The sequence below is a fragment of the Acipenser ruthenus genome, chromosome 3, assembly GCF_902713425.1.
Source record: "Acipenser ruthenus chromosome 3, fAciRut3.2 maternal haplotype, whole genome shotgun sequence".
Taxonomy (NCBI): Eukaryota; Metazoa; Chordata; class Actinopteri; order Acipenseriformes; family Acipenseridae; genus Acipenser; species Acipenser ruthenus.
In genome coordinates this window covers 21700890-21713277 of record NC_081191.1, presented here as the reverse complement: position 1 = coordinate 21713277, position 12388 = coordinate 21700890, and the positions used below count along the sequence as shown (strand labels likewise).

The following is a 12388-nucleotide window of genomic DNA, read 5'->3' as shown; positions in this document are numbered from 1 at the left end:
AGCTGGTATTAGTGAAGTAGTCCAGGTATGATCTCTGGAGTTGTAAAATATAGAATAGTGTGCTACACAAGATATTCTGTTCATCCAGTGTCAATACTGAGCTTGATCAAAGCCTGTCATTATTAGTGCTACTTAAGTTGGTCCTCAATGGTTCTTGGACTCCCATGTTTAAGAAGATTAATTCACAGATATTTACTGTAAAGGTTATGGTGAAATTGAACCTATTTTAATTGAATCTGTCTTTATAGCCAGCCACAGGAAAATCCTTCAGGCGATCCCCAAACACATTTTATGGGCTCAGTCTGTTTGCTTATAGAAGTTAATAAGTTTTGAACACTGTTATTGCAGGTGATGATCCTGATTTTCACGAATTGTTCATTCATTTTGATAAAAGAAGAAAAAAAAACTTAGAATGTAGTTTGGTATTACTGAATCTTGACATTGATTGATAATGCCAGGTTCTGAGATTTAAATTTGTTATAGTAGAAACTGTTGGTAGACAATTTCAGATGATAATACATTGGGTGGATGCTCGTATTGATCTTTCAATAAAACTACTTCTAAGACAAGCCTGTTTACTGTGCTTGATTTTAGAATTTTTTATTTTTTTTCTTAATCAGTTTTTACATCCATGCTCAACATTTCAGAAACATCTGTAAGAAACAGTTTAGTTTGATTTACTTAGGTTAATCTCTGACTGTAGGCCTAAGTCCTTTTTAAGGAATGAAATTACTGTAAATTACAAAGGTTTAATATTCATTTATTCAACTTAATCTACAGCCACGCTTCGTCATCAGGATGCACTGGGTACTAATTGATAAAATATTGTTTGTTGTGGTGTTGGTTACTATAGTAAAGATGTGATGTTTTGAGTTTGATTGCAGCACTTTGTTAGATTTGTTTTGTCATTTTGCTTTGTGTTTTGTATTTAAAAAGTGAAGGAAAAAGCAACAAATTACATTTTCATAGGGTAATCGCTTGTATCAACATCCTGTAGAAATGTAACCACACATGTAAGTAAATGTTTTGATGTATGTGGTGCTTGACCATATGTCCTGTATGTGTAGACTTTTTCCCAGAAAGCAATACTTGGTCAATTTGGTGTCTAACTGTTATTTGCTCTGCTTTTAAATTAACCCTCATTAGTAAGAGTGAGCTCAAGTGCCTTAGGATGAGAACTGGAATAGGTTACAGATATTGATAAGGCTTGAGTGATATTTTATTGAAAGTGCTTTTGAAACGCACCAAGATCCCAAATGCTCAGTTAAAGAAAACAATTACTGTAGATGTGGTTCCATTGACTGACTTGGCTGCGTTCCATTCTGTGTACTTCAATAGTGATGGGGATTATCTTTCCCAGGACGCTATGCACAAAGTAGACGCTGTCAAATGACTTGTCCAGAAGGCAAGTCAATGGATATTTGTGGCTGTATGAGGATCTTCCTTCTGACAGGTATGAGTTTGTGGTGCTGGTATGCAGAAAACTTTGCAGGTGGATACACTTTGTACCATTTCACATATTGGTTAAGAGACTAATGATTCAGGGGAAATCATCTGTAAATAAGGTACCAGGTAGCTCATCTCTGGAGTTCACCTGTAGTAGTAGTCGTAGTAGTAGTAATAGTGGGTGTAATTGATTGCACTTGGATTTTGCATCAAGTGTACCCTTAACCAGAAGAGAATTCTAAACGCTGAATTTACCTAAAAGGGAAATGTCCTTCTTGCTTCTGTAAGGGGCAACATTCAGAGTCATTAGGTTTGTATGTACACTGGGATTCAGGGCTTAGCACAATATTGCTATCCATGCATGTGTTGAGAACTGCCTCAACCCTTCAGATATGGCCCTCATTTGGCAGAGTAGCTGGAGAAAAAATAGCTGCATTAAAGTAACACAGCGCTGTTTACAGCAGCTAGCCTGTATATTCTTAAGGGAACTAAACCTCCTTGACTTTATGTAAACTCACAAGGACCTTGCTTGATAAAATTTGTTAGGTAGTGTAATAGGTGGTGAAGAATGTCTTACTCGATTTTACAAACAGTGTGGATGATTAGTCTGTATTTACGTTCCAGATTTTTCATGGTTTCATACACAGTATTGGCAACTTGGCTTACCTAAGCTGCAGTGTTACCTAGTCAGCTGTATTTCAATATTTTATTAATCTTTTTGTGTATTGTTATACTTGCTGCATGTTGGCAAATCTGCAAAGTTTATTTCATACAGCAGTGATATTGGGGACAGATGTGTGTGTTCGTCAGTGAACCAGTACACCCAAGTACACAACTTACTGTATGTACTGTACTTAGAAATATTTGGCCCAAGCTAAATGAATATGTACAAGCAGAATTACATCATGTACACTGATATGAAATCATTTTATCCTTTGGGACAATGTGGATTGAACCACTGCTGAGTGTTAATCAGGTGTTCCTTGTGAGATGTCAAATAGTAGTCAATAATAGGAAAGAGGACCAAAGGTAAGCTTTTTTGCAGCTCTGCTTCATTCTTGATGGATGGAAACTCTCTCCTGGGTAAATTAGCATTGCATGTATTTGTTTTGTTTGACATTTTAAAGCAGTACCCTATTTTCCCACAAAATGATGGAACAGAGCTTTTAAGCAGTCCATCTTTTGCCCTGCAACATGGATTAGTTTCAATTAATCTTAGTTACCAGATGCCTTGCCTCTTCAGCCAGTGGCTGGGTTTGTTACAGTAACATTTTCTGTACACTATTGAAATGTGAAAAATATTAGATTTGGAATGGGTTTCTTGGCAGCCTGGTTATGCCATCAGTAACCCCCCCCCCCATTTTTTTTTTTTTTTTTTAAAGCCCAGGAGAACAATATCTATTCATATTAGACTATTTCTGGCCCTTACAAATTGCATTTACTGTGTGTGTGTGTTTGTGTGGTGTGTGTCAGAGATTCTCTTTTACTGTTACTTGAATAAAATCTCTTGGCAACAGTCCCTTGAATAGGAAGTCATCTCTAGGTTTCGTTTTGCCAAAAGGAAGTGTATTTCCACAACTTACAATGACTCTGTTTCCTAAAATCAAGGATGACTCAATATCAGCCTGTAGTTCTACATTGACATTACATCAAGACATCGTAAAATCCCCAAGTAGTGAGAAATAAGGCCAACAATTCTTCTTAACCTATTTGAAACTTTGCTTTAACACAACAGGAGATGTGTTGGAAACAGAAGCATTAACACCCTACACTTAATAGAAGGTAACATGTTACATACAAGCATTTAGTGAACATTAGCCCACTGAATTAATTTAACAATCTATTAAAAAAAAAAAAAAAAGCACTTAAACAATTTCAAATATGTGTTCATGACAAAAGTATTGGCACCTTTACAAAAAATAGAAAAAATATTAATTGATTGAAAACCATTACACAGTAATTAAGCTGCATTATAAAGTCAATAGCCAGAAAAAGGGGTCATTATTTCTAACATCTGTTAGAAATAACTCATAGCAAACTACAACAAAGGAAATGACTGCAGAATAGTATCAAAGAAATGTGGAATACCAACATCCACAATCAGAGCAATAATCAAGAAGTACCACAGAACAAATTCAACTGAAACGCTTGAAAGAAGCAGACGTCAAAAGAAAATTACGAGTACAGCAGCGATTGTCAGAGCAGCTAAAAAGAGCCAAAGATTTAGAAGCATCAGACATAATACTACATGAAAGAAACAAAGAGTTATATGCATGTGGACCGCAGTGCAAACAACTTTTAAAGAAATGTCATAAAACAAAGTCTAAAATTTGCCAAGAAATATGAACAGGAATCTGAAACATTATTCAACAAAGTTATCTGGTCCAATGAGATGTAAATATAACTTCCCCAAAAATGGACCACAGTATGTTTGCTGATAAAAAGGGGGAAACCTTCAGAAGTGGTTCGGTCATGATTTTAGTAGTTCAATGACTGGAGACATTGATGTGATTTGGAGATCAAATGAATGCAGCCATGTATCAAAACATTCTACAAAGTACAATGATACCATCTGCTGATTGGCAGACAGTTTTATATTTCTAATATGACAACGACCCAAAGCATATGGCTAAGTCAACTCTGGAATTCTTGAAGAAAACAGAAGTTCTGGAATGGCCTTCACATCACCAGAGCTCAATCCAATATAAATGCTTTGGACTGATCTGAAAAAAGCTGTAGCCAAGCATTGGCATGACAGAATGGGCCCAGATTTCACCAACAAGGTAACATATTATATTGGTTAAGAATGATCAAATGTCTGAAAGCTATAATGCAAGCAAAAGGACGACACACAAAATGCTAAAGCAGGGGTGCCAATACTTTTGAATGAATATGTTAAATGAAAAGTTTGTTTTTTGTTAGATTATTTAAATTATTAGAACTTGTATTTTGTTTTTTGTTTTAAGAAGTGGTTAAAGTTTACTAAATACTTGTCCTTAAACTGTTACTTTTGAATTACGTAAGCAATGGGCAATACTGCCTACCCTCGAAAATGGGCTACTGCTACGAAAAAAAGAGAAACAATTTTTGTAATTTAAAACTCGATGAGTAGGTGGCTCAGGAATAGCTGTCCAGGTGAAAAGGCACTTTTTATTTCCTGGTCATCTATTGAAAGTTAATGTACACTCATGCCAAGGGTACTAGCCAATGAGATGCCAGGAAATAAAAAGTCGTTTTTGGTATTTTAATATAGTTGGGGGGGGGGAAAGTTGCTTAACACAGGTATTACATGTATTCATAAAACTAAATAAAAATGAAAAATGAAAGAATCTTGATTCGGTAAACAAAGTGGCCTAAACACTATGGGGGTGATGTAGGGTATGCAAATCATGTTTAGCAGCCCTAATGTCTGATTTTTACCAGCTGATTTTAAATGTGGCTTATGTAAAAAAAAATAAAAAAAAATAATAATAATAAGTACAATAAAAATAAAAAAATGGCGTTCACCTGGTGTTCTGCACCTGCTATCAAATTTGCACTTTGCCATCATTGAGCCATTACAATTATATTAAAATGCATTCAAATGAAGAAAAGAGCATGGCATTGGGAGGGATCTGGATACTAAGCATGCGCAAACATTATAATGTGATGTAAGAATTTTGCCTTGCATTTAGGCAATTGCTGACCCTCCAAAAACTTTACACCTCTTCTTACAGAATGCAAACCATTGTAGAAGCGAGTAACTTAAGAGCTGTATAAAAGCACACACCTGCAGAGACCTGTCATTGGCTTCAGGATGGCTGCTGTGGTACACTTCCTGATGCGGCGACATTTAGCTCTTGTTAAGGAGAGGCAAGAACACGTTCGGAGGAGAAGGGCAAGACTAAGAACCCCACATATTCAATCCCAGGGTCACTTTGTTTGGGATGCCGTAGGATGAGGTGCTAAAGCGTTATCGTCTCACTCCGCAGGTCACCCTGGACCTCATAGCTGAATTGAGAAATGAGCTAAACCCCCGCATCAATCTAGGGACTGCTATATGCACATGTGAAAGTGCTGTGTTCTCTGCACTACTTCGCCTCTGGTTACCTTCAGACCACAGTTGGAATGTCTGGAGGGATAGCCCAATCCACCTTTTCCAGAGTGCTTGGCAAATTTATGGATGTCATGCTAAAAATTGCAGGCCAGTACATTTAATTTCCTAAGGATTCTAGCTTAACTGATGCTTTTCCAAACAACTCATTTTCATGCTAAGTGACCTCAGCTGTAAGAACTCTCAGCTCCTTCTCGGAAAACTTTTCTTTTCTGTGCGCCAAGAGGACTTTGCTGCCCTTTCCCTGACATTTTTTTGGTTTATATTTTCGTGCTCCACAAATGTCATACAGCAACTACTGCTCTCTGTACCCCTAACTCTGCAAGTGCAGCCGCTAAATAGACCGATGCGCTGTGCCTATACTTGCATCACCTCCTATGTAGAGATTAGTCATTACCACACTGTAGAGACCACTTCCTCAGGTATTGGACTACTTAATATAATGAATACTACTTGCTTTCACAGTGTATCACCCCTTTCTGTGCATTAAATTGTGTGTGGATGGAAGTGTGTGTAATGACTTAAAGTAAGAATACATGGCGGTATTTATAATTCTAAAAATCCAATTGGCATATATAGATAGATAGTGGGGAGATATATCTCTTTGCAAGCTGTTACTGTGATACGCATGAGCAGAAACGTAAACAGCAATAGTCGTCATCGTCCACCCCCCACCCCCCCAAAGAACCATAAGACTTGGCATGACTGGTAATTGGTTTTAATCTGTCTCATTTCAACTGTCGCCTCACAGGAGCGGACGGGCCTCCTTGCGCTTTGTGGCATTGATGTAAATCATGATGATGCGGGGGAGCAATCTGGGTGAGCCTTCAATAAGGCTGGAGATTGTAATTTACGCATAAAGTGCACTTCTTTTCAAGTCCCTGAGATTTCATTGTTTGCATCTCCCAGTTGCATCTCATTGAGCATGGAAACATGCCTCCTCATTGAGAGGAAGTAAAGCTTGCTGCTTCCATTGTGTGTGTGTGTGTGTGTGTTGTTTTTTTTTTTTTTAAAGCAGATGCTGCATCAAGGATAAAAAGGCTTCTGTATGGAATAGCAGTAATAAAGTAATTTGTTACTGTGAATGAATACAGTGTTCGGAAAGGGCACGTTCATTTTACGGATTAAACCCAAGGCCCTCTTGAAAGAGAATGAAAAGGAATCAATTAAAATACTGTACTGGAGCTGGGGTGTGTGTATATAAGAATACTTCCATCCTGATACAGTAGACTAGTGAAGGATCATAGTATTTTTTTTCTTTTTTTTTTTTTGAGTGGTAGTAAGAAGTTGAATCCAGCTTTGCCAATGAGAATAGAACACCAACTTCCTGTGTCATAAATTGTCCTAGAAAATAGAGTTGGCTCAGGGATGTACTGTAAATGCAGCATATTGTTAGCTGGTGTGGTCATAGAGATGATACTTATTGTGCTTGGATTTCATGGGTTGCACTGGACTACTGTACCCCAGCAACCACAGGATAAAAATTGCCTCAACAGAGACCAAGCCTGTTATTGTAGCACTGTGATAATGCAGTTACAGTGCTGCTGCTGGGTGGAGAATCTCTCCTCCCAAGCTGTCAATCACTCACCTTTTGATAAGCCCTAAAATAGAAAGCTGTACATGACATAGTTCTGCTAAGTGGCTTACACATTATTTTGTAGACTATATTTGATTTACCTGCTACTGGGTTTTGGTGGTAAATTTTCTAGGTGAAAAGGTTGAAAACTGAAAATTTTAAAATAAAAGGTGAAATCGTCATGGAAGAAAACAGCCCATGTAATAAAATCAGAGCAGACAACCATCCCAAGTAACTGATAGATGGCGCTATAAGCTTGATCTTCAGAGGTTTTCTGGTGAAGCTTCATCAAAAGTTTTTGAACTACCATACTGTAAATGTAATGGTATAGAAAGTATTGAGATAAATCAGCAGGGTAAAATATAAAGAATCAAACTGAAATTTCTAAGCAATTGAGTCCAGTGTACAGTAACCATTAACACAAGTATAGATTCTGCAGGCTTTTATTAAGCTTGTGTTTTATTAATTGGTATCAAAGTAGCTGTGATCCTCTGCTAATTTCATTTTCATTCCTTTGCCAAGACCCATCACTGCCTATGAGGTAGTTTTGTTTAACTTTGCTTTAGTTCATCAAATGAAACACTGCTATTTTAGGGAATGTCCAGCCAACCACTGTTTAGGGGGATGGTTCTGGTACAAAACTCAACCCATCAATCAAATGTTAATGTATGTCTTTCAGTTAATGGCCAACTGTGAAAGATAGCTGCAATGTGGTACTGCTGTGGTAAAACATTAGGCGACAGCCTGTACAGTACTCCTTCAAATTGGTCATTTTAACCTGTCTCACCAAGACTGTACTTAAATAAACAGTCATCTTCAGTATTTTTATATAATGCATTAATCTTTTGTATTTTCTTATTATGCAGTAATTTACTACAGTACTTGGTTGGGACATCAGTTATTGACCTCGGGGAGCACAATTGATTCAAATCAACCACATGCTTTTTTTTTGTTTGTTTGTTTGTTTTGCCGGGAATTGCCTGTACCAGTGCAAGATTTCTCATCACCGCTCACTTTTGAGTCATGTAACTACCACTGTGGCTGCTGCTAATTGACAAGATGAATGTATGGAACAATGGCAGACACATACTGCCAATCGCACACACTGCAGACACATACTACCCTGTGTATGGCTCGCAGGATGTTGGTGTTTGTGCATCACCCAACGTCATTAATACGTGACCTGCATTTTGAAAATGTTTATACTGTACAGAATAGAGGTATGGATTGATCTACTTTTTTATATAGTTTAATTTAATGTAGTGCAAGTCAAATATGTAAAAAATAATCCCTTTTTAAGATACGTATTTTTAATGTTGATCTCTTCTCCCTTTGAGTACAGGACGTGTCATAAATTCTGAAACTACAGGGGTTCATTCGGCTCAAATTAATTGCTGTCTAATAGTTTTGGGAGATGTGTGGTATCAGGCTTCCTTTTGCCATGACAGCTTTAGCAGAGCAGTAGATAAGTCTCCCAACGGCCACAGCAAACCCCCTAATGAGACGTCTGGCTGTGATTTAGGGTGTTAAGGAAACGAGCAGACCACCTTCCATGTTTTGAATTCACTGCAGGGTGATTTGAGAAGCAGGTGGAGGCGGTTTTGTGTAGGGTGGTTTTTAAACAGCAGCGACCTCTGCATCTTTAGCACTCTGGTAGCCTGGAATAGGATTTTCCTTTCTTAAAAACACCTTGTGTTTTGCTTCATTTTACCGAAACAGAATTTAATTAGTTTGTGCAAGCCAGAATACTGTTAGAGGATTAGACAGGTTTTGTTGTTTCTGAGTCCATAATCCTCTTATACTTTTGCAAAACTCAATGTTTGTGAGTGGAGGAATTAAACAACCTATGTCGCCATATGCTTAGTCATGAGTCATTACTGTACAGAAAAGTGGGACACGGTCCTTTCTGATGCTGTCTCCTTCTCAGGGGATTTCATTATGAATGCATTTTCTCTTGAAATCTGTTCTAGTTGAGTGCAGTGCTGAACATAATCTATCCAATGTATTTTCTACTAGCCCTTTGGTATTGGCTTTAAAATCCTTCCTTCTCTTTAAATTTACAGCTGACTAACAAGTGCAGTTGCATTGTGGGAATGATTTTGGGGGCAGGGGAAGCTGAGAATCTGTCAGCTCTGCCACTTTCTGCTCTGCCAGAAGAGCGGTAGACTGAAAGCTTGCTGTATCTCCCTCGATAGGCCTTCTGTTAGTGAAGATTATACAATTATTCTGTTGAAGGTGTTGGAGAGAGAGAAACTGTACTGTAAGAGATTAATGTAACATCTCAAGTTGTTGCACAGTCATGACGAGAAGTTGGCAATGAGGAGGGGATAGTTTTACATGTCAGTTTTACACAATGTATTAAATTACAAAAAGCCTCTTGTTAATTTTAGTAAATAAACACCAACACAGGCAACATTGTACCTTTTTTAAAAAATGAATTATATTCTGTCATTTGTTTTATGCATAGCACCTAAAATAACAGATTTCCAAATAATCATCATGTAGCCAAAAGCTATGGTGCTTGTTTTATTCTGTCTGTCTGCAGCAAGGAAAAAGTACTTTTTATTTCTCTCACATTTCCTTTGTACTCCCAACTCTTTTTCTAGGTTTGATGCTATAATTACTTGTTGGTAGGGTTATGTATTTGCTGTCATTAAAACGCTGTGCATAGGGGAACCCTGTCACAAAACCCAGGGTCTTTTATCAGCACTAATGGAAGCAACTGATAGTATGAGGAAATGGAAACCATTTTATTTACTAAATCATTTTTAGTTTACTGTTGATTTCAATTACTCCCATGGACGGATCTTCCACAACTGTTGCTGAATATACTGCAGTTTTGTTTTTGGTTTGTTTTTTCCCCCCAACCTATGTGTGACTCATTTCTATATTGAGAGTTGTCGAGGCCTAAAAATGATTTGTAAAAAGGATATCAAGTTTTTTCTCCAGATAAGTTCTGAACATAATTGGCAATATGGGTTTGGTAGTGTTTGTTAAAAAACAAAACTTGGGATGGCATGTATTTGCATACCAAACAGTTGGATCTTTTTAGAACCATTTGGTGTTCTAGTGCTTTTTGTCATGTATCACAATACACAATCACAATACAGTACACAGCTATGACCTGTTTTAGTTAATTGGGGAGTCGTTTTAAGCCATTAAAAATTGGATTAAGTGCATTACAGTGGGTTCCACCAAGCCCCGTAAGGCTGCATTTCTTTCACACCGAGAGTTGTACTGTAGCTCAGACTAGTCTATTAAACATTCTGTATAGAAGTGATGAGATCATCATTCTGTAGCAAAGCTTCAACCTTAGATGTGATTAATTACCAAACTTGTTGACCTGCCTCCTAGATCTGTTACTAGTCTCCTGTTTGTTGAAGGTGTCTTCCAGTCTTGATTTTTTATTTCAGTCCAAATTGCCGTCTTGTTATTTTGATGTCTCACTACTGTGGAATGATGAATATTTATTCATTTGTGGCTCTTCTGTTTCCAGTCCTAAAGGGATTCAAGTGCCTCAAAGCAATGCTGGGAGGTGAATAAATGTTGAGGCACACATATGTATTTATGCACTGAGGTATTATTTATTATTCTTATTTATTTATTTATTTATTTATTTATTAGCAGATGCTGTTATCCAGGGTGACTTACAAGATATCACATTATTTTTACATACAATTATATTCTTTTCTACACATTATTTTTTACATACAATTACCCATTTATACAGTTGGGATTTTTTACTGGAGCAATCTAGGTAAAGTACCTAGATTGAACCCACATTGAACCCACAATCCCAAGGGTCCTAACCACTACTCCACACTGCTGCCCCTATAATATAGTATGTATTTATTTCCATCACCATTCAGTTACTATACAAAACCTATTTGACACCCTTCTGATTTAAAAAATAAATAAATAAATAAAATTGGCAATGTGCAAAAACCACAGCTATGCACAAAATGCATTTAAAGGGAAGAGACAAGTTCTTAAAATACCATCCTCTGTGGAGAACTAAATGTTCTGAGCTTGTCTTCGTAGACGAAAGGGAAAAGTCAGTATATGTTTCGATTTGGAAGCTACCAGGCAACTAGCACGCCACCAGATTCTGTAAAGGATATAACATTTTACATTTTTACTGCTTATTCTTTCAGAAAAGTTTGGTGTGGAAATCGGCCATTTTAAAATGAAATGGACTCTTGGCAATTTTGAGTGAAACTCAGTAGCGACAGTGAAAAGCAGCTTTTATAAATTGCATCATAAATGAATAAATTGTGAGACAGAGCCTATGTACATATCAAGTATTCCTGTTTCAAGATGTTGTTCTGAACTAAATGAACATGTCAATCTATGCAAAAGCATTTTAAATAACATTTAAACAATTATAAAATTGAGATTAGATCACTGTTGGTGGTGTTTTACTTTAAAACTCGGATAAAACTAGGTATTTAAAAAAAAAAAAAACACTCTGATATAGGTTAAGGCAGTGCCTGATCTTATGAGATATAAGCTTATCTGGGTCTTGCTGTAGTTAATGTTTTCCAGTACATGCCTGCCCGATGACATTATTCTCAGAAGGCTTATTGGCTATAGAGTTCTCATTTTCCTGTGTAACATGAAACGTAGGTTCTGAATCATAAACTTATCTGCTCAGAGGCTGATTTGTATTAATGCATTCATTGTTTTGGTTCCAAGGAAATGTAAAAAACAGTAGTCCACTGCACATGTAATGCCTTATTCATTATTTCAGGTAGAGGGTGATGTATACAGCACGACGCAGTCTGCATGTTGCCGTAATCTATTCTCTCCCTGTGGCTTGACAACGCAACTGTATTCTGTACTGTATGAGTAATGTGAAGAGCTGAAGTCTGCTTTGTACCCTGATATAGGTACACAATAGCATATCAAGACCAATAGAATACTTCAGCAGCCTGCTCCTATCCAAAGCTTTATATTTCTTTTTATACATGAATTTATTTTTATTTTATATTTAAATATCTTAAAGATGGTACCCTTCACTGACTGTTGGAGGGGTGGGCAAGAGGTTTGAACCAATTTGCTTAATGGACATATTTCCAAATAATACACCTATTTCTTAGTTTTGTAAAGGTTGTTCGTGATTTAATGGGCTTTTATATACAGTACCAGATTCACACTGCAGTATTTTGCTGTGGCTAAATGTCAGTCTCCCTGGAAGTTAGTCTGGCTAGCAGTATTTTTAATGCTAGATTTAGTTTTGCAAGAAATTTAGCAAACATAAATTCCCACTCTCG

The 12388-nt window shown here is 37.0% G+C and overlaps 1 protein-coding gene across 1 annotated transcript in view; it reads left to right on the top strand.

Moving 5' to 3' along the window:
* LOC117394671 (eukaryotic translation initiation factor 3 subunit H-like) overlaps positions 1-12388 on the top strand; it is a 114937-nt gene that overhangs the window by 76389 nt on the left and 26160 nt on the right. The window lies entirely within an intron of this gene.